At 37.1% G+C, this 14,179-nt stretch overlaps 1 protein-coding gene across 1 annotated transcript in view; it reads right to left on the bottom strand.

Annotated features, from left to right (window-relative positions):
• Positions 1-14,179, bottom strand: part of KLHL14 (kelch like family member 14) — a 95,518-nt gene that overhangs the window by 80,352 nt on the left and 987 nt on the right. The gene's annotated exons all lie outside the window — the stretch shown is intronic.

Genomic DNA, 14,179 nt, shown 5'->3' with positions numbered 1-14,179 from the left:
TGTACTTGAAGATTACCTTTAGGAGGTAATTAAGGTTAAATGAGGTCATCAGGTGGGGCAGTAATCTGATAGGACCAGTGTCCTTATAAGAAGAGAAAGAGACACCAGAAATCTCTGTCTCTCTGCACACAGAGGAAGGGCCATGTGAGGACACAGAGAAGGCTGCTCTCTATAAGCCAGGAAGAGGCATCAACAGAAACCAACCCTGCTGGCAACTTGACCTTGGACATCCAGCCTCGCAGAACTGTGAGGAAACAAATTCCCGTTATTTAAGCCATCCAGGCTGTGTTATTCTTTTATGGCAGCTCAAGCAGACTAACACAGCTTTCCTTTAACTGTCCAGCCAACAGGAACACAGGGCAGAAAGAGACCAATGAATCTCACACTCACTTTTGGGAACTGATGCTCAAGAAGGAGCTTTCTATAGTCAAACTTGCATAAATACCTTGGGAAAGGGTTTTCCTAATTTTACCGCACAAAAGCTATACTTTGTTACAGCCTGCCATCTACATTCTGTATGGGGAATTTGGGATACAGAGAGGTAGGCTCCTTATCTACTCCTCTCGTGCTCAAGGGCTGTACATATGTAGTAAATGTTAATGGATAACAATGTTCCAGTGGAGGAAGGGCAACTAGGAGGAATAATAACAGATATAGCTAATGGAGAGAAGTGATTCGCATCAGCTTTGGTGGCAGACTAATTAGTGTCTATAAAGCCATAGACATGAATTTCTTTGTGCTTTCACAAATTTTAAATGTTTTTATGCTCTGAGACTCTATAGTTTCCTTGCCATAAAAAAATGTGAAGCATTTTCCAGACACATCTTTCTGAGTTGAGAATTATTCTTTCTAGGTCAGAGAGACCGTAGTTTTCTGGAACTTGGGCTCTCAGTTTGACTCGGCTGATGGAAGGCTGGAGGGGCTCCTTTCTGTACAGGGGGTGCCCCTTCCTTAGAAGACAGTTTTATTTAAACTACTTGCTGCTGGTTTAGTGTGCTGCTTTCTAAGTCTGGAGAAATCACAAACCTTGAATTTCTTTGAGTGAATTAGAGTGATGTTTTCATATTTCAGTTTAGCTTTGCCTGCTTTCTCTCTTTCCAAATTTTGTGGGTTTTTTTTTGTTTTGTTTTGTTTTTTGTTTTGTTTTTAGATTTTATTTATTTATTCATGAGAGACACACACACACAAGAGAGAGGCAGAGACACAGGCAGAGGGAGAAGCAGGCTCCATGCAGGGAGCCTGACATGGGACTCTATCCCGGGTCTCCAGGATCACGCCCGGGGCTGAAGGTGGCACTAAACCGCTGAGCCACCTGGGCTGCCCTCTTTCCGAACTTTGAATATAAGTATGTCTGATAAAAATTAATTTATTAAAAAAAAAGAATGTCTGAGTGATAGCTGAAGTTTGTTAGCTTCTAGGGATACTGAAGTGACTGCCTAGAATTAGTACCTTCTTTATGTAAGACTTCCACATAGGGAAGAAGATGCCTGCCTTTTAAACTATGCAAATGACTAATTTAGAGAGGTTACCTGCTTTTTGGGATCTGTTGGTGTTGCATACTAGAAATTATAAAGTTATCATATACTTTTGATAATACTTTGTCTCCTTGAGTATCTAGATAAAGAAATCCACTTTAAAATTCTACCACTTTGCACTCTGATGGTGGCCTGGAGCCTTCTTTGTGATATAATAGAGATGTAATCCTTAACGGAAAGCAAAAATTTATGTGGTTGTTCAAAGAGATTTATAATCAAAATACAAATTGTCCATCCAGAAGCATAAATAGCCATGACCGAAAATCCTGGGCTGTATTGTTTCTTGCTGATCCCTATTAAGGAACACTTTTGCATCCCTTTCCAATTGAGAGCATCTGTTTTGCAGTTTGTTTTCTCTTTACATATTTCTTCTGCAGTGGCTCTTATGGGTTATCATTGTCTTGGCAACCAAAAAAATTCACCTCATTCTATCGTCTTGGCAACCAAAGATTTCACCTCATTTCCCTAAAATAATTTTGTATAAACATAGTTTGAATAAAAATGTCCTATGTACCTCTAAGAAAATTTAAATAAATTAAGTAATGGATTTTTTTTTTGATTAAAAGTTTTGCTAAAGTGAGTCCAAACTATTAGTTGAGAAATATAATGCCTAGGTCAACGTAAAGCCAGAATAATCACATGGAGAAGAAGACAAACAACAAAACTGACCACAGATATTTTCTTCTGTCACACCCAGCACTGGTATTTTTAGTAATAGACATATGTGTCATACAAAAGTATCTTGAGAGTTTTCCACTGTATATCTGCATGCATTTTCTTTTCATCTTTGTCAGCTACAGCAACCAATTCCTGCAGAAGATGGGCCCTGGCTGTGCTCTAGGAGCCACAGGAAACACTACTAAAAATCCTTTAAAGACTCATAACTCAATAAGAAAAAGACAAATAACCCAACTAAGAAATGGCCAAAGGATCTGAATTGATATTTTTCAAAACAAAACAAATAACCAATAAGCACGTGAAAAGATGCTCAATGTTGTTAATCATTAGGGAAATCAAACCACAATGAGCTAGCACTTCACAGCCATAATGATGACTGTGGTCAGAAAGATGGACAGTGAGAGTTGATGAGGATGTGGAGAAAGTGAAACCTTCATACACTGCTGGTGAGAATGCAAAGTGGTGCAGCTGCTTTGGAAAACAATCTGACAGTTCCTCAAAAAAGTGAAACATTTGTTCATTGTTCACTGAATATCATATGACCCAGCAATTCCACTCCCAGGTATATCCCCAAAGAAATATAAACACAAGTCCAACACAAACCTATATATAAATTGCTTATAGCAGCATTATCCATACTAGCAAAAAGTGGAAATAACTCAAATGTCCATCAATCAATGGATAAAGAAAATGCAACATTATCTATACAATGGAAAACTCTTTGGCCATGAAAAGGAATGAAGTACTATTACATGCTTCAACATAGATGAACTTTGAAAACATCATGCTACATGAAAGGAGTCAGAAAAAAAACACCACATATTATGTGATTCCTTTTATCTGAAGTGTCCAGAACAATAATACTATGAGTCTCTGGAGACAGCCCTCAGTGGGACTGAGGGGATGATGGAGGAAGATAGGAGCTGATTGCTACCAGATTACAGGGTCTTTGGGGGGGTAATAAAATTATTCTAAAATTAATTGTGCTAATGGCTGCACAACTCTGAATATACTAAAGTTACTGGATTTTACACTTTAAAAGGAATTGTATACTATGTAAACTATATGCCAATAAAGCCATTTAATGTGAATCCACCATGATTTTTCTAATTTTTCCAATTGCTGACATAGATAGATCAAGAGGGTGGAACAGACTCCAAGGCTGGCCTAAGCTCTGTTGTTCATTCAAAGGTGTAAAAAATAGACACTTTCAGCAGAAACATTATCACTAGCAGAGCAGCACTTGAGATTTATGCTATGATAATCCAGCTCTAGAAAGAACATCTTGTATGGAATCAAGGATCCTAATAAATGAACAAAAAAGCAAATTAGATATAAATAGAAGTATTCTTATAAAAATAAAAGCTGTCCATTATAAAGTATTCATAGCCAGGCACTACATTAAGTGTTGTATATACGTTCTTCCAACATTCAGAACTGCCCAAATGAAGAGGGTATTAATTACTATGTACACCTTATTGATAAGCAGGTTGAAAATAAGTTAAGTAAGTCACTCAAAGAAAGTCTGCTTGTAAATCATCGAGGTGGGATTTGACCCACCTCTGTGTGACTTTTGGGTCTTAATTACTACACTATAGAGCTATTTAGATATTTGCATTTAACACGGCCATTTTATTTGTACATTCTCTTATGCCATATTCTTTCTCTTATCCGTATATGTATGTTTCCAAGCTTTACTTTGTGGTTCCTACCTACAAATGTCATTTTGGAGTGAACACTTGTGAAAACCTTAAAACAGGGAGATTACAGGGATTGCCACTGACAGTAGAGGTACAGTTGTCATAGTAACCAATCCACCCAATTGGTCTTTGCTATAAGGCACATGCTCCAGCCTCTATATAATACACCAATATTGTCTGGGATCCTTCAGAGTTATCAGTGAACCCCCGTTTAATGCATATGAGGTTCTAGATCCTAGTGTGCATATTAAAGCATTAAAGTTTTTCCTTCAAAGTTTCCCTCTCTGCCTCACAGTTTTTCATTCTCTCCTCTAATCTTTTCCATTTGCCCAGGATGTTCTGGTGTGATTGGTTTTAAGGGGGGCTAAAAATCAGAGCCAGGCAGTGGTCTGCTGCTCTGTTGTAAGTGGGATTTACAAATGTCATTATTTTCTTTTGGGGGAAAAATTGACCCTCCCAACCCAATAATTCCTCACTCAGTGCCAGACTGTGATTTGTTGACTGTCCTGCTCCCATTCCCACATACAAGATAGACCTGCAGGTGCTAAAAACACATGTCAGAAATCATTGCACAGAAAACTTCAAGCTGGCATCGAGCTATATGCACTTTGTCAGTGGATACACACACAGACACGTACACACAACCATCGATCCACAATTTTCTTTCTTCTTTCTTTCTTTTCTTTCTTTCTTTCTTCTTCTTTCTTTCTTTCTTTCTTTCTCTCTTTCTTTTCTTTCGATCCACAATTTTCTACAATGCCTCTCCATTTGCAAAAACTGTCTCTTCTCTAACATTGGTGCTGTCTCTCTTCCTCCTCCTCTCCATTTCACTGGCCTCGCCTGTCTTCAGAGGCACCTGAAGGCACATAAGGCAGGGAAGTGAAACCGACTGTAATTCTTCAGTTCACTTCTCTGCAGCCTCCAGTGAGCCAGTCTCCATACGGTGGCCCAGCTGAGCTCTGAGGAAGTTCAGAGTCCCTGTGCAGGTGCAATTTACCCACCCGCTCACAGGCGCACCGGGAGCCCAGGACCCGACATATGCATGTGAGGGGCTCGGGGATGGCAGAAAACGAAGCCTCAAAGCTTGAGTTTAGGAGATTAATAAGAAGAGGGAATGAATGCTCCTCTATCAATGGAAGAAATGGAAGGCTTTTACATCTAAAAAGGCCATCGTTTTCCCTTTGAAGAATTATATATAAATTACTGTGAACACTCAGAAAGTCTAATTTTCCCACTTCCTTCTGATGCCTTTGTGTTCACTTTTGGGTTCCTTCAACTTCATTACTCTGGTCTTAAAAGTCTCTGACTAATCCGGGGCTCTAGTGAAATCTGATATATTCGAGAGGTTTCTTGACGGGCAAAAATGTATTCAGTTAAATTTTGTCTATTGTATCTTTTAAAATTAGTAAGTTGATTTTAAATAGCATTTTCTGTTTACATGGTTTTTTTCATGGTTTCAGCATACCATTACCAAAATCCTGGCAAGTAGAACTATAATTACTAAACCATTTTACCGACGTGGGGCTCAGCTAAAGTGCAGCTAGGACATCTATTTAGATTGATGATTTCAAAGGCAGTGTTTCCACCATATTATTGCTGATTTTATTATCAGTTCAAATTTTTTTTTAAAATGCCGATTTTTCCACCATGGAATTCAGCCAAGTAGTGGATAGTTCTTAGCAGAGCCTACAACTTCCTGTATGATTTGGACAACCCTTCATGCATAAGCGCCTAGCCACACACACTTTCTGTCAGTTCCTGGAAGGTACCAAACTTTTCTCTGCCTGGTGCTTATGTGCATTCTCTTCTCCCAGCTTTTGTTTTCCCTGGGTGCACACCTTGCCCTCCTCCAGACCCATTACTCTGGATATCTCATCTTTTAAGGCTCATCTTAAACCTCCTGGTCTCTCCAGTGAGGTTGCGGGCCTCTGTTATATGTTATCCCATGTCTACATATGTAGATATGTTACTCCTACATATGTAGATATGTTATCCCTACATATATCTATCCCTATCCTATAATATATATGTTATCCCTAATCTACAGCACGTATTACCGGTCTGATTAATTTGGGTAATTCTTTCTTTTTTTTTCCCTTACACTGGTAACCGTACAAAGTCAGCACTGTTAACTGCACAAAGTCTCTTGTTTAACTCTGAATCTCAGAATCTAGCTCAGAGCTTGGTGAGTGTCCACATTCAATGCAAACTTGGGGGCTAGTTTTCACAGCAGAACTTCTTGTTAGTGGTAAATTGCAACACATCATCCCAAATTCCCACTGTGGGGGTGGTGTGGTCATAGGCATGGGTTTAGAAAAACTATCCAGGGCTGTGAAGGTCCTCCTGTATCTCAGGTCTGCTGCCAGTTCCAATTACACTGAAAATTAAGATGATTTCTCAAGGAATGCCCCTATAGTTTCATATCCTCCTATTGGAATAAAAGACTGTCCCCTTTGAACTCTGACACTTCTGAAATTACCACATTATCTAAAAGAAGGAAAGAGTTTTTAGTGAAACATCTTGATTAACTCGGATTGCAGATATATAATTACTGAACTGAACTATGGGAGTGAAGATAACCATGATTGACCTTTCTCTGTTCCTTGGGGAAACATTTTTTTTGTGTGTGTCTTTTAAGAACTGACTTTTCTCTTTTCTTTATTTATTTTATTTTATTTATGATAGTCACACACACACACACACAGAGAGGCAGAGACATAGGCAGAGGGAGAAGCAGGCTCCATGCACAGGGAGCCCGACGTGGGATTCGATCCCGGGTCTCCAAGATCGCGCCCTGGGCCAAAGGCAGGTGCTAAACCGCTGCGCCACCCAGGGATCCCGACTTTTCTCTTTTCAATGTAAGATCATCAATGATCTTGTAAACTATATTAGTTGGGTATGTAGTGACTTAAATGCTCCTAAATTTGTACTTCGTTGTCCAACAAATATTTAACAACTACTCTCCAGGCTCTAGAATTTCCTTGCCCATCTTCTTGTACTGCTAAGTCCTCTTTTTCTTTCTTTTTCAGATGGTTTATCTTTTAATAATTTCTTCGATTTCCCATATTTCCTTGTATTTCCCTTACTGCTTCTTTTTCTTCTTTTTTCACTTCCCTATGAGTTATTTTCTCTCTTTGCATCATAAACATTCATTATTTTCATTTCCCCAGGATTGTAGGCTTTCTCTAGTACCTTTCTTCTTTAATTCTTTTTTTTAATCCCCCCCCCCCCCCCCGCCCCAGGCCTGGAGCTGCCCGCCTTCGGGCCCCAGGCCTTGCTGCTTTAATTCTAATGTTGCAAACAGTTCTAACCCTATTTTCATTAATATTATTTGTGACTAGATAGGCCGTTTTAATATTCACAGTGAAATAGACATATTCACTGTTTCATCTATGTACTGAGAGTCCTTCCTCTGGTTAACTCTTTCTCCTGCCAATATAATAATAGTGTTGTGTTGTTGTTGTTTTTAAAGAAATCATCATGCATCATGAATTATCTTGGAAGTTAATGGAAAGGACATAACCATGAATATATTTTCTAAGTGAATGACAGAAGGTATAAACATTTATGGTATAAAAATTGTTAAAATGATTTTCTTGAAACAAGATATAAACTCAATAAATTTCCAATTAGAGTAATCTTATTTTGTGTTATTAGAGTACACAGGCCTTTTTATAATTCTGGCTTCTACCTGTTGTATTTATCACCTGTAAGTATCACCAACATGAATAACTTTCTATTGTCCTCACGGAAACAAAGCTGATACCCCTCTAATACTCTAGTGCACAGAAATCTAGGGAAAAAGACCTCTTGGTTCAATTCAAGCTCCTAGGCTTTGTTTTGTGTTTTGTTTTATTTTCACAATTATTTTTCATAGTTAAATTGAATGTTCTCATTTTTATTGATTTATTTAAAATATATTGGCTCATTGTATTTTTAGTAAGTTAATTTCTGAGTGAAAAATCTTAGCAACCCTATTACATGGCCCCTTAATCTCAGAACTAATAATTAAATATGGTAGACCAATGGAAAAGAATTTTGGTTTTCCAAAGTATTTATCTCACTCCTTTTCATTGTTTGGGTCATTTGAAGAAGCATGAGAAGTTGTAACTTTTAATCTCTTCAGTGATGTAGTTAAACAAAGATATGGAAGGTATATTAGAATTTGTTTTCTGTATATACACTCACAACAAGGGAGTATTCTTCAGATGATGATAACTGACTCCCAATTCAATCCTATACAGATAATTAGACAAATTACTCATCTTCTCTGAGTCTCAATTTTCTAATATTTAAAAAGATGAGAAGAATGTTACAAGGAGTAGAAAATGTAAGCAAGTAATATGGCAAACTCATGGTAGGTACTCAACAGTGATAGTTACTATTGCACCTGGTAGACAAAATTGTGTGTGTGTTGATCATCTTTCAAATAACCTCCATTTTTATTTCAACATTGGCTTTGTAAATTCGCACTTAACTGACTAACCTAAGTGTCCACCTCAATTATACTTAAGACCAATATCAATTCAAATTGAACTCACATTTGTAGATCAAGGTCAGGCACTTGATCTGCTGAGGGAGATAGACACATAAACCAAGCCTACAACAGTAGGAGTGTCCTCCAGAGGTTACTCATTTTGGAGAAGGCAGGGGAAAATTATAGATGTACTCAATCTAGCTAATTCCCTTGGAAGTCAGGAGGCCTTGACAACACATACCCTTTGATCAAAGCAGCTGGAGTTATAGAATGGTATTTAGAAAAATAATTGTTCATATGTTCACTTATGTGCTTTGATTAGTCTGCTGGATATGTGCATGTCAATCTTAGCAATGTGTTAAATGTACCTGACTAATGTCCTGCTGGAAATCATTAAAATATCATATAAATGATATTTAAACCTCTTCTGAATAATGACCAATTTCTCTTAGTTGGTTCTCTATATAGTATGCTTGAAAAAATTGAGCAACTCATTCATTTTTTAAATTAATTAGTCTTTACTTTCCGAGATTGCTACTTAAACTCTTAAGCCTTATTATGGAAAGTTGAAATTCTAATTTGGCATCAGTAGAATTATTAAGACTTGTATTCTTTCCAAGCAGAGGGAGAATGATCAATGAGATTCTTTCCACTAGAATGAGGACAAAATTTTGCGCCTATTTTGTTGATTAATATATCCCAAGTGCCTAGGACAGGGGTTAGCAAACTATGACTCACAGAACAAATCCAGCCTGCCTCCTGTTTTTATATATGCCCTGACCAATGGATTTTAGATTTTTAAATGGTGGGGAAAAAACAAAAAGAAGAAGAATATTTCATAACATGTGAAAATTATACAAAATTTCAGTGCCCAGTAAGTGATGTTCTATTATAACACAGCCATGCCCATTCATTCACATATTGTGTGGGGCTGTTTTTGTGCTACAAGGGAAGAATGGAGTAGTTTTAACAAAGATTGTGTGGCTCCCAAAGCCAAAAATAATTGGTATTTGGTCTTTTACAGAAAAAAAAAAATTCTAACCCCAGGCTTAGAACAATACTTTTCCTTAACTTCTTTTCAGGTCAGATACATTATTATTTAACCCTTACAAGTTTTCCAAAAGGAAAGTCTTAAGTCTATATATAACTCTAGGGCCAATCACTGCCTCATATCCTAGAATGGAAAGGTTCCTTGCATGAAAAAGAACACTGTGGATAAGAACACAGACTCAAAAACCACACTGCCAGGTCCAGACTTTGGTTCTACCACTTACCAGCTGTGCAACAATGGGCAAAATACTTAACTTCTCTGTGTATCAGTTTTTCCATCTATAGAATGAGGCTAATGGTGGTACTCATACCTTAGTGCTATTTTGAGCATTAAATAAGTTAATGTTTGTAAAATGCTTAGAACATCTTCTGATATTAAGTAGTTGTAAATAACGTGATATATATTTTTTACTGTATTTTACTGTATTTTTAAGTTAAGAAGATAGAGAATCTTGGAAATTGGCTAAGGTAATGAGTGAACCACACCATTTTCATAAATATGGAAAAAAATACAAGATATGAATTAAAAATGTGAACATGTCCACTTTTGTCAGTAAATCCTCTGAGTCAATACAACACATTAATATCTACTCTAATTGCTTTTTGATTGTGGGATATAACTATTTGGTTCCCATACCTGTGATATAATTTTGTAATCAATGGTCCTGTTTCACATAATAAACAAATTGTATTCTGAATGGTTGAGTAACTTCTGATACAAAAATCTAACTACCTAACAACTTCTAATCTGAGGGTATCAAATTGATATAAAGGGAAGTAACAATTTAGAGAATACATGGATATGAGATTGGTTTGCTTTGCTAAGGTTGTTATTCAGGCCTTAGAAAGAGAACTGATAGAAAATATAGTCCTACATTTAAGGAAATAGTTTTTAAGCACCAAAGCCAGGAAACAAAACTATGTTAGGAAATCTAATGGCTTTTTAATCATTACAAGTCATTTTAGCCAATAGATAATTGTGCTCCTTCAAGTTTAAGTAGATTTTTAAATTAATTTATATGAAATCTTTAAATAGACTTTTTTAGAGAGTGAACTCTTTATAAGGTGGCCCTCTGTCTTCTGTGAAATAGAATCTCTGGAAAACTACACTTCAGTATAGGACTGTACTTGGGACTGTGGTAGCTGGTGGTTAAATGTTTTAAAAAAACATGATTATTTTCTTTACAGGTGCTTTCCTGTGGAAGGGTCAATGGACTTTTTATGTGCAATAGTACTGTAGATTGGGGAGCATATTGGTGAAGTGCAACACTGAAGCTTTCTTATTTTATGATCTTAATTCTTTCAACTTTCAGTTAGCATTTATTTAACTGTTGCATTGTGTGAGATGCAATGAAAATGTAAAAAAGAAGTTCCTGAATCCAGTCCAAATTGACTTATTTGAATGACTACTAAATTATGCTCTAAAATTTAAAAAATACAAATGAAAAAAAAAACTTTGGGGGTTACTTAAGCTAAACTTAGACTGTATGTTGTCTGATATTTACCTTCTAATGTACTATAAACATTGCATGTTATGTCACTTATTAAATTAAATTTCATACTTTGGAAGCCTTTATAAAGGTCTTTTCTAGAAACTTTTTCCAGAACTTATTTCTTGTTTATATTTCTTGCAATAAAAAAAGAGAATAAGAAATAAGACTTTGAATGTCTTAATTTTTGTCTTCTCAAGTCATTTTCTCTTAAATTAGTTATGCATATATTTGAATATAAGATAATAAATCCTTTATTTTTAATTTATTATTCTTTTTAAAATTTGTTATTCTATGCTTAATTTGCTAAAATAAAACATGAATCTGAACATAAATAGCATACTCAGAAAGACTAAGCCACTAGAGCAAAAATTAAATATTAATTTGGGTATTTAGAAAGTCTTCAGGCTTGGGTTGCTTTATTTTTCTAGATGTAATAAAAATTCAAAATTACTTAATAGTCTTTAAAAATATTTAAAATATTGTTATTATATTAATGGCCTTACTTTCTATAGATAACGTGATTCTTAAGCAAGTAGATTCTTTTTGAAGTGATTCTAGTTCCTCATATTTTGTATTTTTTCCAACAGATTAGTCAATTTTAATTTTTCAACTCCTTGTCTAAATTTGAGGAATTCTTTCATAGACTTTAAAAACTATAGGTGGATAAAAAGTAATAAATATAATGCATCCCCACTCAATTGTCTTCAATAAAAGTGATGCATTTGCAAAAGCAATTGTTTAACACATTTATCCTTCTGTTAAAATACATGTAAATCTGAGAGAACATTTTTATATTATGCTGATGCTATAATAAATGGGCCAGTATAATACTATTGGTTACAACTTACAGCATTTGTCTACATTAAAGTTAAGATCTTGATGGTTTGTCTTACATCTTTTTTGCAAATTAAAATTAGAATAATGTAATTAGTCCCCCAAAATTAAAATACTACCATTATCAATAATGGAACCAAATCTGAATTATAGTACTTTGAGACCAACAACAGGTTCACATGAACTGTTTTCTTCTCTGTATCTTCTGCTTTTAAAGGAAAATACAGTTTTCTTCCTGCCGCAGAAGTATCAGATTCTTGCAGCATCCATGACACTTGTAAGCATTTAGTGGTCAGACACCACTACATATCCTTCAAATGATATGGCCCAGTGAAGCTGGAAGGTGTCGTCACGGAGCCAGGCAGCCTGGTATCTCAGCCATCCACCAGGACAGAACCAGCAGGCCCCAGCTGGTATGCTGAATCCAGACTAAGGTGGAAAATGGACTTTGCATTTTGAGAGTCAACTGTCCTAACACTGAGCCCTAGAACATACTTATTAGATAAAAGTGCATTGAGGGCTTCAGAAATTCTTTACAAGGTCCAATTTGTAATGTTCAATATCCCAAAATCACTCTTAAGACAAGTTAAGCCTTAATCTCGTTATCCCTCTGGGTTTCTGAGTTTATACTAGATTTTACATGTTTTTCAGAATATGAATAAATGGATGTTCAAGACTATAGCTGTGTTGTTTGATTTCTTGAATCTGTATAATATATACTAAATGAAGTATACTTTGTAGGTCATTTAAAAGTGATACAAGTTAAGATAACAGAATATTAATCACCAGTGCCCATTAGTGGGCTGACATTTGCCCATCACACTAAGTTTTAATCTTTAGACAAATGAAAAGCTCTGACAAAATAAAAGTACATTCCATGTTCTTATTCATAGCTGGACTTCTGGGCTCACTATTCAAGCACACAAGGGTTTGGATTCTTATTTTTTTTTTTAAGGGTTTGGATTCTTGCTTGTGCTATTGTCCTAATATCCTCTTTTGACACAATTCATTAATTCATCTCTCACAAATATTAGAAAAGCAACTTAGAAGGTGGCTAAGTCCCAGATTTCCCATACCTCAGTGGGCCTCACCTGAATACCAGTGCTGTAGAGAATATTTTCCTGTTCTTAAAACATCTCTAGTTGGGTCTAGTAGAAACATCACGACTAAATATTTAATTCCATAAAGCTGCACAAAATGCATCCCCCCCCCCGCCCACCTTTAGATATCCTTCTGAATGGGAAAATACCATGATGGATTCTTAAACCATGTAACACTTTGGTGGATTAGGCTGGGGTGGGTAGCCTGGCATCTGAAATCATGATAGTTTTATCATGAGAAACTGAGAAGACACTGCTTCTCTTTTTTGAAGAAAGAAAGAAAGAAAGAAAGAAAGAAAGAAAGAAAGAAAGAAAGAAAAAGAAACGCTCTGCTAGGACTCATTAAAAGGGGTCTTAACATTGGAACCAATAAAACATGACTGTCAATTCCTACGGCTAAAAACAAATCTCAGCAACATTTTCAAAAGGCATCATTTCTCTCTCCCCTTTGACATGAAACCTTATTTGCAGCACACAGAGACACATTCCAAAGAGCAACAACAAGTCCCCAACTTCTTTGTGACTTCAGAGCAGGCACAAGGACCTAACTGGAGCCAGATGACTTCCCTCCTCCCAATTTTCAGCCCTGCTCTCCGTGCTCCTGGTACAGATGGAAGCTACTAGGCGTGATTCCCTCTGACACCCTGAAACCTCCTGCTTTGCTCTCCTTTAAAAGTGCAAAAGAAAGGCTTTCCACAAAAGATAGAAAAGTTTGCCTGGGTATGTGATGCCAGAATTTCCAATAGTGACCCTAAGAGACAAAAACCTTTGGGAGCTCTAACTTCCAGAGGGAGCAGACCCCAGTCACTAAAACGACGACGACGACGACGACAACAACAACAAAACCTCGAGTGTCTGACGGAAAGAATGAAAGCTCTTCATGGAGCATCGCCAGGGCGCTCCTGCTCGCCCAAGGCAGGAAGGAGGTGGAGCGGGGTGGGGACTTGTCACTGCAGAATCCTTTTCCTTAAGCCAGTTCATTTTGAGATTTGGAGGGAGGACTGGTTAGAGAGGGTTCCAGAGCTGCGCTTCGAACTGCCCTGGCCTTTGGCCCCACCTGCCTGTCAATTTCAGCCCACAAGTCCCACATTTCTTGCCCTGGGGACGGTGAGAACGTGGGCTCTCTAGCGCTCGGGGATGCAGTTAGGCCACTTCCCCGATGACCTTTCAGGGACTCCGCAATCAACTTTCCCCACACAGTCTGAATTGTTTGTTTGCGTGTGTTTTCAGCCTGCCAGAGCCTCCCGCGCAGCCCACCCCTCTCCCCCCTCCTCTCTGCCCCCTCCCCTCCCTCCGGCCTTTCCAGCTTCCA

Source organism: Nyctereutes procyonoides, unplaced genomic scaffold (assembly GCF_905146905.1).
Source record: "Nyctereutes procyonoides isolate TBG_1078 unplaced genomic scaffold, NYPRO_anot_genome, whole genome shotgun sequence".
NCBI lineage: Eukaryota > Metazoa > Chordata > Mammalia > Carnivora > Canidae > Nyctereutes > Nyctereutes procyonoides.
The sequence above is the reverse complement of the archived record's forward strand: the minus strand, read 5'-3'. Positions and strand labels throughout refer to the sequence as shown.